The sequence below is a fragment of the Hemiscyllium ocellatum genome, chromosome 4, assembly GCF_020745735.1.
Source record: "Hemiscyllium ocellatum isolate sHemOce1 chromosome 4, sHemOce1.pat.X.cur, whole genome shotgun sequence".
Taxonomy (NCBI): Eukaryota; Metazoa; Chordata; class Chondrichthyes; order Orectolobiformes; family Hemiscylliidae; genus Hemiscyllium; species Hemiscyllium ocellatum.
This window is the reverse complement of record NC_083404.1, coordinates 47,384,829-47,398,397: the sequence shown is the minus strand read 5'-3', so window position 1 is coordinate 47,398,397 and position 13,569 is coordinate 47,384,829. Positions and strand designations below refer to the sequence as shown.

At 38.9% G+C, this 13,569-nt stretch overlaps 1 protein-coding gene across 1 annotated transcript in view; it reads right to left on the bottom strand.

Annotated features, from left to right (window-relative positions):
• Nucleotides 1-13,569, bottom strand: part of atp9b (ATPase phospholipid transporting 9B) — a 351,572-nt gene that overhangs the window by 185,814 nt on the left and 152,189 nt on the right. The window lies entirely within an intron of this gene.

Here is a 13,569-nt window from a genome sequence, read left to right as displayed (position 1 = left end):
TTACTTCAGTATGGGGAAGAAGCCGATTGGTGATTTTTCGATTTTAACTGTACAAAATAAATTTGAAAGTTTTAGGATAAAAAGTCAGTTTGGTCATGTGGAGTGTATGCTCTGCAGCTTGAACAAAGTCATGGATGAATGAAGTGTCCCAGAAAAATACATTTACAGGTCTTGCCAGCTGCACAGATTTCACCTCTAGGTTTTGGAGCTTGAGCAGCAGGTGGCTGTGTGGTTCGTACATTTTGGGAGGTGGTCACCCCACAGGTTAGAAATCCATAGGCAGCGAGATAATGGGGGAATGACAAAGAGGCAGGCAGTGCAAGAGTACAGAGTCTATTGAGATTGCTAATCTATATTCCATTTTGGATAATGATGGTTCCTCAAAAGAATGCAACCAGTCAAGTCAGTGTACAGTGAAGAAAGAAAAATATTGGAAGAGAATGGATCTTGAATTTCAAAAACAGGGATCCAGCTAGCCATTTCTGCAGCCTTCAATATGACTCCAGGATGGTACATTGCACCTTCTGGCACAAGGGTTAAGGATGTACCAGAAAGGTTGGGGTATATAATTCTGGGGGAGTGTAATTAACCAGAGATCATGATCCACAAAGAATTCTAAGGAAGGGCAATGAGATCCTAAACCCACATTCAAGAAAGCATGTAGGAGATTGAAAGGTAGAATCTCTAAAATTATAGCATCGGGATTATTACCAAGCCCACTTGCTAGTGAGCACAGCAATGTGAGAAATGAGCAATTGAACATGCAGCTGAAAAGATGGCATATGAGAGTTCACATCAGATTTCTGAACCTTGGGCTAGTTCTGTGGAAGATGGGACCCCTACAAGCCAGATGGTCTGTGCTTGAACAGGACCGGGATGAATATTCCTGCAAAGACACTCTATAATGTAGTAGGGGAGGGTTTAAACTAAGTTGGCAGGGGGATGAGAACCCATGGGCAAATTCAAAGCAGGGAATAAGAGGCAGAAGCATAGAAACTGATTCTTAAAGATAGACTGGATACAATTACTTGAAGGAAACTCACTGGCAAATCAATGGTTAGCATTCAAATGCAAGATTCTACAGGAACAGTACACATATCCCAACAAAAAAAAGAGTTTTGTTCAAATCTAGAGGTACATGGGGCAAGATAAAGCAGAAAAATAGAGCATATAACAATTTCAAATAAAAAGTAACACTTAACGAATATAAATTTTAAAAATAGCCAGTTAAATCAAGGAAAATCCAAAGATATTTTCTGAACATGAAGGATAATAGGATTACGAAGGAAAGGGCTGGGGTCAATCAAGGATGTACATGGTGACTTCTATGGATGCGAAGATGTGGCCAAGGTTCACAAATGAGTCTTTTGTCCACCTTTACAAAGGAAGGGGAAGATGCAAACAGTTTCGTTAAAGAGTGCAAAATATTAGATAAAAATCAACATACTAAGAAGGGGAAGTGTACTGGAGCAACTGACCTCTTTAACATGTGGATAGACCATCAGACCTTGGTGGGTATAAACCAGGCTGTTAATAAAGAGCCAGAAGAGAACTAACACATACTTGCGTGATTATATTCCAATACAGGTATATCCTAGATACAGTCAAGATACCAGAGGATTGGGAGGTCTATGACATTGTTTCATTATTAAATAACAGATAGAGCAAATAATTTATAGGCTGGTCAGTTTGACACTGGTGGGAAAAGTACAAGCTTCATTAATGAAAAAGTGTATCAACTATCCCTTGGAAATGCAAGGATTAAAATCAGAGATAGCATGGCTTTATTAAGAGGCTATTATAATTAAACTTTTTGATGAAGAAACCTGGACAGAAGAAGGTAGTGCAGTGGATGTTGTGTGCATGATTTTTGCGAGGCATTGACAAGTTGTTTTCAGTTATTCATTCATGGAATGTGGGTGTCACTGGTAAAGTCAGCATTTATTGACCATCATTAATTTCCCTAAAAACTGCGTGGCTTTTCAGAGGGCAATTGAGAGTAAACCATATTGCTGAGAGTTTGGATTCTCATCTTGGTCAGACCAAGTAAAGGCGCAGATTTCCCTGCCTAAAGGACATTCGCGAACTTGATGGCTTTTTAACGACAAAAAAGTCAAATATATGGTCACCATTAAATTATCTTTCAATTCTAGATTTTTAAAAATCAAATTCAAATTTCACCATCTCCCGTGTTGAACCCAATGTCACATCGTATTAGACATTGGGTTCTTGATGGTCCACTGACATTACCACTACAACACTACTTCCCACATGGCAGACTGGTCAGATGGGATACAGGGAAACCTGAACCAGTTGGATTTAAAATTGGTTCAATGATAGGAAACAATGAGTAATGGTTGATGATGGTTGTAGTTTCCAGTGGTGTTCCACTGGGCTCAGTTTTGTGTCTATTGCTATTTGTGGCAAAAATTAATGATTTTCACATTAAAGTGGGAGGCATGTTTGGGAAATTTGCAGATAACACTAACATTGGTCACGCAGTTGTTGGTGAAGAGGATGGCTATCGATTGTAGGATGATACCAAAGGTTTGGCTGAGTAGGTGGAAATTTGACAAATAGAATTTATGCCAGAGAATCACAAAGTTATGCATTTGGGAAGGATAAATATAGCAAAGAAACACACTATCAGTAAGAGGGCAATGAGTGGGGAGATAAAGAAGGAAACCTTAAAGTGCAAGTCTACAGCATCCTCATGTTGACAAGGCAGGTAGATAAGGTAGAAAAGGCAGCATATGGGACTCTATCCATTATTAGATGAGGTACTGAACACAAAAGCAGGAATATAACGTGAGAATTATGTAAGAAAAATTGATTAGACCACAGCTGGACTTGTCTACATTGCTTTGGCCATTATTTTGCAGGAAGGTCTTAATAGCTCTGGACACAGTACAGAAGAAATTTAGACCATAAGACATAGGAGTGGAAGTAAGGCCATTCGGCCCATCGAGTCCACCTCGCCATTCAATCATGGCTGATGGGCATTTCAACTCCATTTACCCACATTCTCCCCGTAGCCCTGGGTTTGCTGGAGTGCTGCGGGTTTAAAGCAGCGGATGTGTACTGCCTGCAAGCACTTGATCTTCTTATCAGGACAGGTGTCAAGTTGCAAGTCATCAGAGCTAGTGGAGATCATCGCTGGATCGTGATTGGAAGTTGGAGGATCGTTTGGTTGTGCTGACCTGCTCTTGGTGGATCTTCATGCTGGCTTCGGCCTAACGCCAATTCAGGTACCAGCCAAACTCGAGAGCTATGGCCTCAACAGCTGCTTGCAGCCCTGGATAGGGAGTTCGAAACAGTCAGGGTGACTGAAGAAGGTTGAGGGTCATACACCAATCCATCGCATCCTGTTGATTAAGAAAGTGTTGTTGGGATGCTGTGGGTTTGCCGCAGCGGATGTGTACTGCCTGCAGGATTTCCCTGGGGCAGGCTACTTTGATATGACCTTCAGAAGTGTGAAGCAATGCGAGCACCTCCTGAAGGTGTTCAAGGAGAAGGAAGGGGAGCCACTATTCTCTATCTTGACGGCGATCCCATTGTGTGTGCTTCCTGCACAGAGTGGTCGGGTTGTTACAATCCATATGTACAACCCCTATGTTCCAGCGGCTGACGTCCTGACCTTCCTGGGAAGGTATGTCCAAGTTGAGGGAGAAGCCACCGATGTGATCGACCCCTTTGGGATCTGGACCAGTAAGCGGCAGGTCAGGGTAACTCTGAGGGTCGATGATAATGGGATCATTCTCGATCCACCCTCGAGCTTCGCAATTGGAGGGAGCAGAGGCTAGGGCATATGCAGGGCAGCCAAAAGTGTGCCGAACCTGCGGGAAGGCGGGACACGTGATGGTGGATTGCAAGGTGACCATCTGCAGGAATTGCAAACAGGAGGGTCACCTGACCAAGGACTGTCAGGAAGCAACGAGCTGCAACCTGTGCGGAGAGGTGGGCCACATGTACAAGACCTGCCCCAGACTGGGGGGGGGCACTTACGCAGAGATGGCTGGAGGTGGCAATGTGAGCTGTGGACCACTAAAGACCAACAAGGTCCACCCAGACAGCAGGGAAACAGAGTCTGGTGGCACCCAGAAAGAACAGGCTGGAGTGGAGGAGGCAGCAGCCAGCGAAGAGACACAGCAGCTGATCCTAGCTCTAGCTGGGCAGATGGAACATTTGAACATTTTCAGCTAGGAGATAAATTTAATGGGCTAGAGTTGTTTTTCTTAGGACATGGAAGTCTGAGGGGTGATATAATTGAAGGCTACTAAATCATGAGTAGCTTGGATAGTGTGGACAAGGTAACCTGTTCCTTAATGAATAGCAGGGCACAAGCTTACGATGACTTGTGGAAAGGTTAGAGGGAAGATGAGGAAAAGTTTTCATCCCTCACCCTCCACCCCCCTACCCCCCCCCCCCCAACCACACACACACACGTTGGAAGTGTCTGGAATTGACTGCTAAAACTCTCGCCTCATTCAAAAGAAATCCAGATCTGCATCTGAATTGCTGTAACCTTACAGGTTACAGACCAGGTCCTGTAAAGTTTGATTTCAATGGGCAGTTAGTTTTTTTCAGCAGGTGTGCTTATTGGCTTCTTTCTATGCTGCACATTTTTCTATGTTTCAATGTGTTATATAAATTTGCAGCACTTGGAGCACATTGGTGAATTGGCCATGCTAAATTGCCCCTAGTGTTAGGTCAGGGGTAAATGTAGGGGTATGGGTGGGGTGCGCTTCGGCGGGTCGGTGTGGACTTTTTGGTCCGAAGGGCCTGTTTCCACACTGTAAGTAATCTAATCTAAGTAATCTAATCTAATCTAATCTAAAATAATTTACCTGCGATACACACATTCATGCGATTTTGACATTAGCCCAGTAGGTGGCATTACGTATACATAAATCACTTCAATGAAGAGTTATAGAAGCTGCTCCGGAAACGTGGCTTTTCATTCATTTAAATATTCAAGCTCTGATTTTTGTTGAAACTACTTTTTTTTTGCTCAAACATTCAAATAATGAGAAAAGCAACATTGCATTTAAAACACTTATTCCAGAAATACAGCAAAACTGCTTAACCTTAAGATATAAATAGTATGATTTGTTTCAATTTGAAAGATTTTACTATGCAACTGAGTAATTCTCCTCAGTCTACAGTAGTACACAGGTTCAGCTGAGACTGACTGTTTCATTCCTTTTCTAAAATAAATCCCCATTAAATTCTTAAAAAGTAAAATCCATTAAATAACTTTTCAGACTTTCAGGGTGTACAAAAGCACTTTTTGATATTAACTATCAGGAACCTCATAAACCATGAAATGCATAAGTAGTTGATGAAATACTTAATAATAAAAATACTAATCTAACAGCATCCTGTAAGAGAGTGGGGTACCATGACTCACTCCACATCAAATCTCTGTAGTATTCAACCATATTCTTTCAGTCCAAATAAAACAGCTTTCAAACTGAAGCTACAAAAGAAATTGTCAATTCACCAGAGCTACACCACAAACTATTTATTGACTTTTTTTGTCACACTACTTTGCAGCACATTAATAAATTGCATTGCTAACAAATAAATACTGAAAGCAGAATCCAAGCCCAGTAAAGGAAGGCTTAGAGTTTAAGCAATTCCTATAAAACATTAAGCTAAGGGTTCAAGACAATACGCAAATTCATTAAATGCAAACCAAATCCAACTAAAACTATAACTCTAAATGTAACAAATAGACACTTGTTACATGAGGCAAATTTTACTTGTTTTAAACCAATAATTCCATTTAGTAAATTGTAATTAGCACCAATTATAACATTAAATGCTGACCTTTCTTCCTAACCAGCTCCAATTTAATTGTGATACCACAGGCAAACTTTTTAGTATTTTATACACCATTTAGAAACTTAACATTCAATGAAACTGCATGTTCAGATCAACACAGTGCCTTCATAATTTCCGTTTATAACTAGCATTACTGGCGCACTCCCAAAAAGCTAACATATGCAAAATGTTTAGTGTACGAGTTACAAATTTAATTAAAGCTCAATCTTAGCTGATTGCACAGAAGACTTGCACAAGAATTGCAAAGTTTGTGCAGAAGCTTCATTAATTGGTTACATTTTATTCTTTCTTCCTGGACCTTGAACGAGGATTTTAAACAAAATATGAATTATTAGTTTTTCACAATTTTAATATATATTAAATTCAAGCTTTGTAAATTATATTTTTTTTCTTGTGCTGTAAAATCTTATAAACTAGTTAAGAATGCTTGAGTACCTGAAATAAACTATCAATTTTTAAAAATGTATAACCACAGCTTTAGCAGCTCCCTTAAACGGAATCAAGAATAATACAAATCAGTTGCCTAATAAACTTGATCCCACTACAAATATTTCACTTTCCTTTCTATTCGTCTAGTTACATCACTGTCTTAACTCCATGTAACAACTGTTAAACACCACTAACTTAAATTTGATCTAAAACTGTTTTTTTTTCTAAAATACATGATGAAACAAACAAAATTAAGGCTATTTATCAACAGCTGTACATATTAGCTGGATTCAGAAAGCATTCAGATAACTCATGAATGAACATGTTTATGCTTCACTTGCACCAAGATTCAAAAGGGAATTCACATCTTGCTTCCATTCTATTGATGTATAAAACTTTATAATATTACAAAGCAAAATATTTAAGTAGCAGTACTCTTAATAAGCTAAATATGAAACACTAACCATACAAATTAACATCACCAGTCACAATGGGTTAGTTTAAAAAGGATAGATTTTGCTTTTGTATATGTAAATGGAAAAACAGCTAGAGTTTAAAGCATAATACAATGGCTAACTATTGCTACATATCTGCCCTTAAATAAAAACTAAAAAGTGAGCGTTGTTTAAGATTTGCTAGTGATATAATGGCAATTTCTATTTGAAAAACATTGATACATCGTATTATCACACCACAGCTTCTATGAATACTGCCCAAATCTGCTGCTATGGACATCTGCCTGAAAATATTTTATTCACTTGAGACATGGGCATCCCTGGCAGGCCAGCATTTATTGCCTGTTCTAGTTGCCATTGAGGTGGTGGTGCTGAGATGCCTTCTTGAACCACTGCAGTCCAAATGCAAATTGTTGACCCTCAATGCCCTTAGGGAGAGAATTCCAGGATTTTGACCCAACGACAGTGAAGGAACAGCTATATTTCAAGGACAGTGATTTGCCTGAAGGGGAACTTGCAAGTGGTGGCGTTCACGTGCATCTACTGCCCTTGCCCTTCTAGAGGGAAGTGGGTTTTGGAAGGATATAAGGATCTTTGGTGAATTTCTGCACTGCATCTTGTACACAATACACACTGCTGCTATGAAGTGTCAGTAATGGATTGTAGATGCTTGGAGATGTGGTGCCAATCAAAGGGGCTACTTTGTCCTGGATAGTGTCAATTTCTTGCGTTGCTGGAGCTGCACCTATCCGGGCAAATGGGGAGTATTCCATCACACTTCTAACTTGGAGATGGTGGACAGACTCTGGGGAGTCATAAGCTGTGTTAATTGCTGTAGTACCCCTAGCCTCTCACCTGCTGTCGAAGTCAGTGTTTATGTTATGAGTCCAGTTGAATTTCTGGTCATACAGACATGCTATGCACTCTAACATTTTAATTCTTAACTACAAAATATAACTCCATTTTTCAGTTGCTACTCCTGGCAAGTTGACCTGGAAACTCACAATGGATCTTCTGATAGATAAAAATTATCTTTTGGTATTAACCACATTGACTAATACGAGTGAAAAATTCCAGCAATTCAGAAACCAAACCAAGTAAAGCATCTTTCCTTTCCTCATAAATTAGCAGGCAAATGCCTATGTCCCACAATTCTAAGAAAACATTTCATTCATTACAACTAAATGACAAGATAATAAACATCTAAAGGAGCAGCACAAAGTGCAAAAGTTTTTTTTAATAAATACAAAAAGCTTTCCAATATATTCAATGAACATTTTTCATATAATGCATTAAAACATAATTTATTATTCAACAGTCTTTATAAAAGTAATTATTACAGATCAAATGCCAAGTTATAAAGTTGCTATCCAAACTCTGTGGTACATCATTCACATAATAGATTTCAGGAAAAGATATCCTATCCTGAAAACAGCCAAACAAATCGCATGCTTTACTAATCAATTGGTCCATTACTTTTGCCGTAATAATTCAGTGTGAAAGTCCCAGTGGTGCACATTAATACAGACATTAAGCAAACGTACAAATGTTTGTACTGTTATGAATGTTGTTAGGATGACAGGAAGTGAAGAACAGTAAAACACTGAATAATTCTGGCTTCCATTAAATGCCAATGATGCCAGTTATTTTTATTGGGCACTACAACATTCAAATTGTAGCAAGCAAAAATGTAAAAACATGTATACAAGTAATGTCAAAGTGACATGCCCGACATAAAAAATTTATAAAAATGCCGCATCACCTACATAAAACCAGACAGCAATCTTTTTTAATCAGAAATGTATTCAGTAGAAATAGTGAGAAGTGGAAACTGTACAAATCCGCACTTATGATTAACTCAAAGAAGTAAAGCAATAGCAACTATAATTATATCAAGCTGTGTGTTAAATGTTAGAACTCTCAAAAGATTAACCCATTTATCTTGAGTAGAGCTCTATGATGATTTTGCAGATATTTCAAACTGGGAATAATCTTAGCTCCTGATCAGAGTTGTGCTAGGCAAGTACTGGCAGAAAATGTATAACCAGCAGCACGGAGAGGGGACATGAATGCGATTAAGTGACGTAGTTCTTAGCAACTTCTGCCAACTGTCTTACTGTGCACTGGTATGTAAGACCAGCTAAGTAAAAAAAGCATGCATTTTTCCCAGGAGGAGAGGAAGAAGATTAAGAAAGCAAAGGCTCCAAAACCGCTCAAGGTTTTTTTTAAAAACGAAGCTACATGTCAAATGAGAAACTAAATATCTCAAGTGAAGTAGCACTAACATATGGACTTTAGAAACAAAAAGCAGCTGGTGTACCGATTTTAGAATTTCAATGACAAATGTGAAGTTCTGCGTTGCTTAATATAATTTACTTAATTATAAATGCCATTTCCTGCAAATCAACTAATATATTGTAATTCCAAGAATAGTGGCTTTCAGGTAGAATTTCTGAAATGACAGGCTTTCATGCACTGGATTTTGCACCCAGCAAAGGAACAATGCTGGTCATACATTAGCTTTACAGCTGCCCATAAGAGTTTTCATTGGCTTTAGACCAGACTTGCTGTCATCTGATTCAGCACGGCACCCTTGACAGGTGGATCTCTGGTATAAACAGGCGAAGAAATGAAGCTCTTTAATCAGACTGAAGATTCCTCAAGGAGTCATGCAATTTCTAAACCAGGAAGTATGAATTACATTTGACTCATTTTCAGAAAATAAAATAAAGATATGGGTGAGGACGATGAGATTATTAATATGATTTTGTCATGTTTTCTCTTCAGTTAACACATTTTTCTCAGTATCAATGCTGAATGAGGTGGCAGGATAAGTTCTATATTTTAACAGCAGAAATTCAAGGAAAAAGGATGAAATTGAAATTATTTTTAAATGCAGAATACAGAGTGATGACACAGGTTCAAAGTGCAAACTAGCCTATTTTCTGCTGCTAATTCATATTCATAGATCTATGATCAGTTTGAAACATTTCAAGTGATTTTGATCACAACACACTCTTCGGTAAAGCTTTGTGACAAACTTTTTCTTTAAAGTGCATGGATGATGAAACGCTCACGATCTTAAGTTTTTTTATTCAATCATGGGAAGACAGCCTCACTGGTTGGGCGAATATTTACCACCCTTCCCTAATTGTCCTAGAGAGGCTGCTGAACTGCATTCTTAAATCATTACAGTCCATATGGTGAAAATAGACTTAAAATGTCAATAGGGAGGGAGCCCCAGGATTTTGGCCTGTCCACGTTGAAGGAAATGCAATGTACTTACAAGTCAGTATAACAAGTGGCTTGGAGAGGAACTTGCAGGTAGTTGTACGTCCATGCGTCTGCTGTCCATGTCCTTCTCAGTGGAAGTGGTCGTGAATTTGGAAGGTACTGTCTCAGGAGCCTTGGTGAATTCCTGCAGCGCACACTGCTGGAACTGAGCCAGAGTGTCATACAGCCTGGAAACAGACTCTTCGGTCCATGCCGACCATAATCCCAAACTAAACTAGCCCCATGAGCTTGCACTTGACCCATATCCCTCCAAACATTTCTTATTCATGTACTTATCCAAATTTCTTTAAAATATTCAAACTATACGCACAACCACCACTTCCTCTGGAATTTCATTCCATGTACAATCTATGTTTTTTTTTAAATTGCCCCTCCTGTCGTTTTAAAATCTGTCTCGCCCCACCTTAAAAGTATGCTGCCTAGTCTCATAATCCCCCACCCTAGGGCGATTCATCTTGTCTATACCCCTCATGATTTTATAAACCTCTCACCCTTCAATGTCTTATGCTCAGTGAAAAAAGTTCCAACCTCTCCTTATAACTCAAACCTTCCACCCCAGGTAACAGCCTGGGGAATCTCTTCAGCACTGTCTCCAGCTTAATAACATCCTTCCTATAACACGGTGACGAGACCTGGACACAAGTTTTTCCAGTACAGTTGCAACACTGGCATTATCCAACGTGGACAACTGCGCGGGTGTGTCATATACACAAAAAGCAGGACAAATCCAACCTGACCAATTACCGCCTTACCATTTTACTCTTGAACATCAGTAAAGTGATTGAAGATGGCATCAACCATATTTCCAAGCAGTACTCGCTCAAGAATAACCTGCTCAGTGATGCCCAGCTTAAGTTTCATCAGGGCTATTCAGCTCCTGACTTTATTACAGATTACAACCATAGTTCAAATATGGAAAAAAATAGCTGAATTCCAGAGGTAAAGTGAGAATAACAGGCCTTGACCATCGAGGCCACATTTGATTAAGAGGCAGCATCAAAAAGCCATATCAAAACTGGAATCAATGGGTATAGGGGTAAACTCTCTGCTGGTTTGAATCATATCTGGTATGTAAGATAAATGTGGTTATTGGCGGTCAGTCACCTCAGCACCAGGACATCTCTGCACAAATTGCTCAGGGTGGTGACTTTGGCTCAACTGTCTTCATTTCTTCAATGATCTTCCCTCCATCGAAAGGTCAGACCTGGAATGTTCACCCAATGATTACAGTGTTCAGCACCATTCGCGACTCCTCAGATTATGAAACAATCCATGTTCAAATGCAACAAGATCTGGACAACATCCAGGCTTGTGCTGACAAGTGACAAATAACATTCATACCACACAATTGCCAGGCAATGACCATCTCGAATAAGAGACAATCTAACAATGACCTAACAATAAGAGACAAGCTCCAAAACCACTGCAGAAAATCACTGCAATGATCCTTACAGTGCATCTTCCAAACCCATGACCACTTCCAATGAGAAGGACAATGGCAGCAGATACTGATGGAACACGTGCATGGTCCCCTCCAACCACTCAACATCCTGATTTAGAAATAAACCACTATTCCTTCATTGTCACCATGTCGAAATCTTTCCCCAGGGCATCGTAGGTCAACCTACACCATACAGACTGCAGAAAATCAAGAAGGAAACTCACCACCTAGGGACAAGAAATAAAAAATGCTGGCCAGTCAACGATACCCACATTCCACATGTGAATTTTAAAGAACCCAGTCCCAACAAGGAACACGTCTGTCTTAAAGCATCTGCTTGAAACAAATTACCAAGAGTGCTCGTGCATATTTTAGCACTTCCTCTGCATTAAATAGTCTTCCAACTTAGATAAAACCTTCTGACTATACTGCACAGTTTAAAGTAAATTTTCAAATTAAATGCAAATTATAAAAGGTTAACTTTGCCCAGTTTTGTGCATATTAAGAATTAGCATACAGTTTTAAAAACATTTCTAATCAAACAATACTTTCAATGGAAAAGCACCATCACATTACAGCAAAATCCCATTCAAGCCTAGTTTGTCATAGCAAGGTCAGTCAGAGCAAAGAGAAAAGCAAATTGAAGCCTGAGGAGACATGAAGAGCAGTTCATTTTGAAATCTGATAAAATAGCACATGTCTACAATTGGGTTCTATCAAAAAGGGAATAGATTTAATTTTTAAAATGAAATATCACATTTGGAAAATGTCCACATTAAGAATTTGTCATCTTGTTGCATACTGTTAATGTGCAATTAAGATGGTCAGTCCATCATAATAATCAAATTCAATCTGGCATATTTGATTTAGCACTGCAAAAAAATGCTACGTGTTTCTGATTTATTTTTTGGTTATCCTACTCAAATCTTCACAACTTCATTTTATACTTTTTTTACTGCGGAAATACTGATGAAATGCTGGAGACCAGATAACTGCGCACATTGTGGCTATACTGGCTTATACAGCTTCAAGTTACTTACAAGCAGAAACTTAACACCACATAATTTACATGCCTCAAGCATGGAATGAAATATGTAACCTGATGGTTATTTATGATTTTAATTTCTATTTCATTTTTGAATATGGTCAGAAGGTTAATCAAACTGGCACTTGCATAATCATAAGTTGTTTGCATTGTGTAAACCATAATTAATTGTTTGAAATATATGCAATTACCAGACTTATTGGTTACCAAATACAGCAAGAATTTACCCTTTCAGATTTGTTTGCATCATTATGCAGTTTTGGATAACATAATGAAGGACAAATTGCTCTTTATCAGTGCAGATTGTAAAGCACATATTAACTGGAATTTCAAACAGCTGGACTATAAAATGCTTTAAATGCATGATTTTAATCAGTTAACCATATGTGTTTTGCAAAAGATAGACTCTAGATTGTGAATACCAAATTTATGTCTGCATTCAGGCTACACATCAGCTGGCTCGCTTAGTTCAAGTAACGCATTTTTGATCACCAACTCCGTCCTTACTAGATCCACCAATCTCTACGTTCAAATAAAACGTTTGACCCCAACATTATCTGTTACCCTCAGGATTTTATGCTGTCTTGTAAATGCCCAAGTAGAGTTCCATCCTTCCTTTAGCCAAGAAACATTTATTCGCATTAAATCAAAAAGTAAAATGAAATATGTAACCTCATTCTACTAGCTATTACATAAAGTTATAAAAGCTTCCATTAACTCAAACTACCTGTTAGATTGAACTTGAGGTTGACTCATAAGGAGTAGAGCATTTGGCAGTGGTGTTCCACTGATAATCTTGTTGCGAGTATATAAACTAATTGCAAGGACACAATGATATTGTCTACTGTATAGCTACAGTCTATTATATTCGCTGGTCATGTGTCTCCTTGACATTAGGGAAGCGAAGCGCAGACTAGGTGACTGCTTTGCAGACCACCTATGCTCTGTCTGCAAAAAAAAACCCTAAGCTTCCCGTTGCTTGCCACATCAACGCACCACCACATCCTCTGGCGAACATCTGTGTCTCAGGCTTACTGCAGTGCTCCTTAGTTTCCACT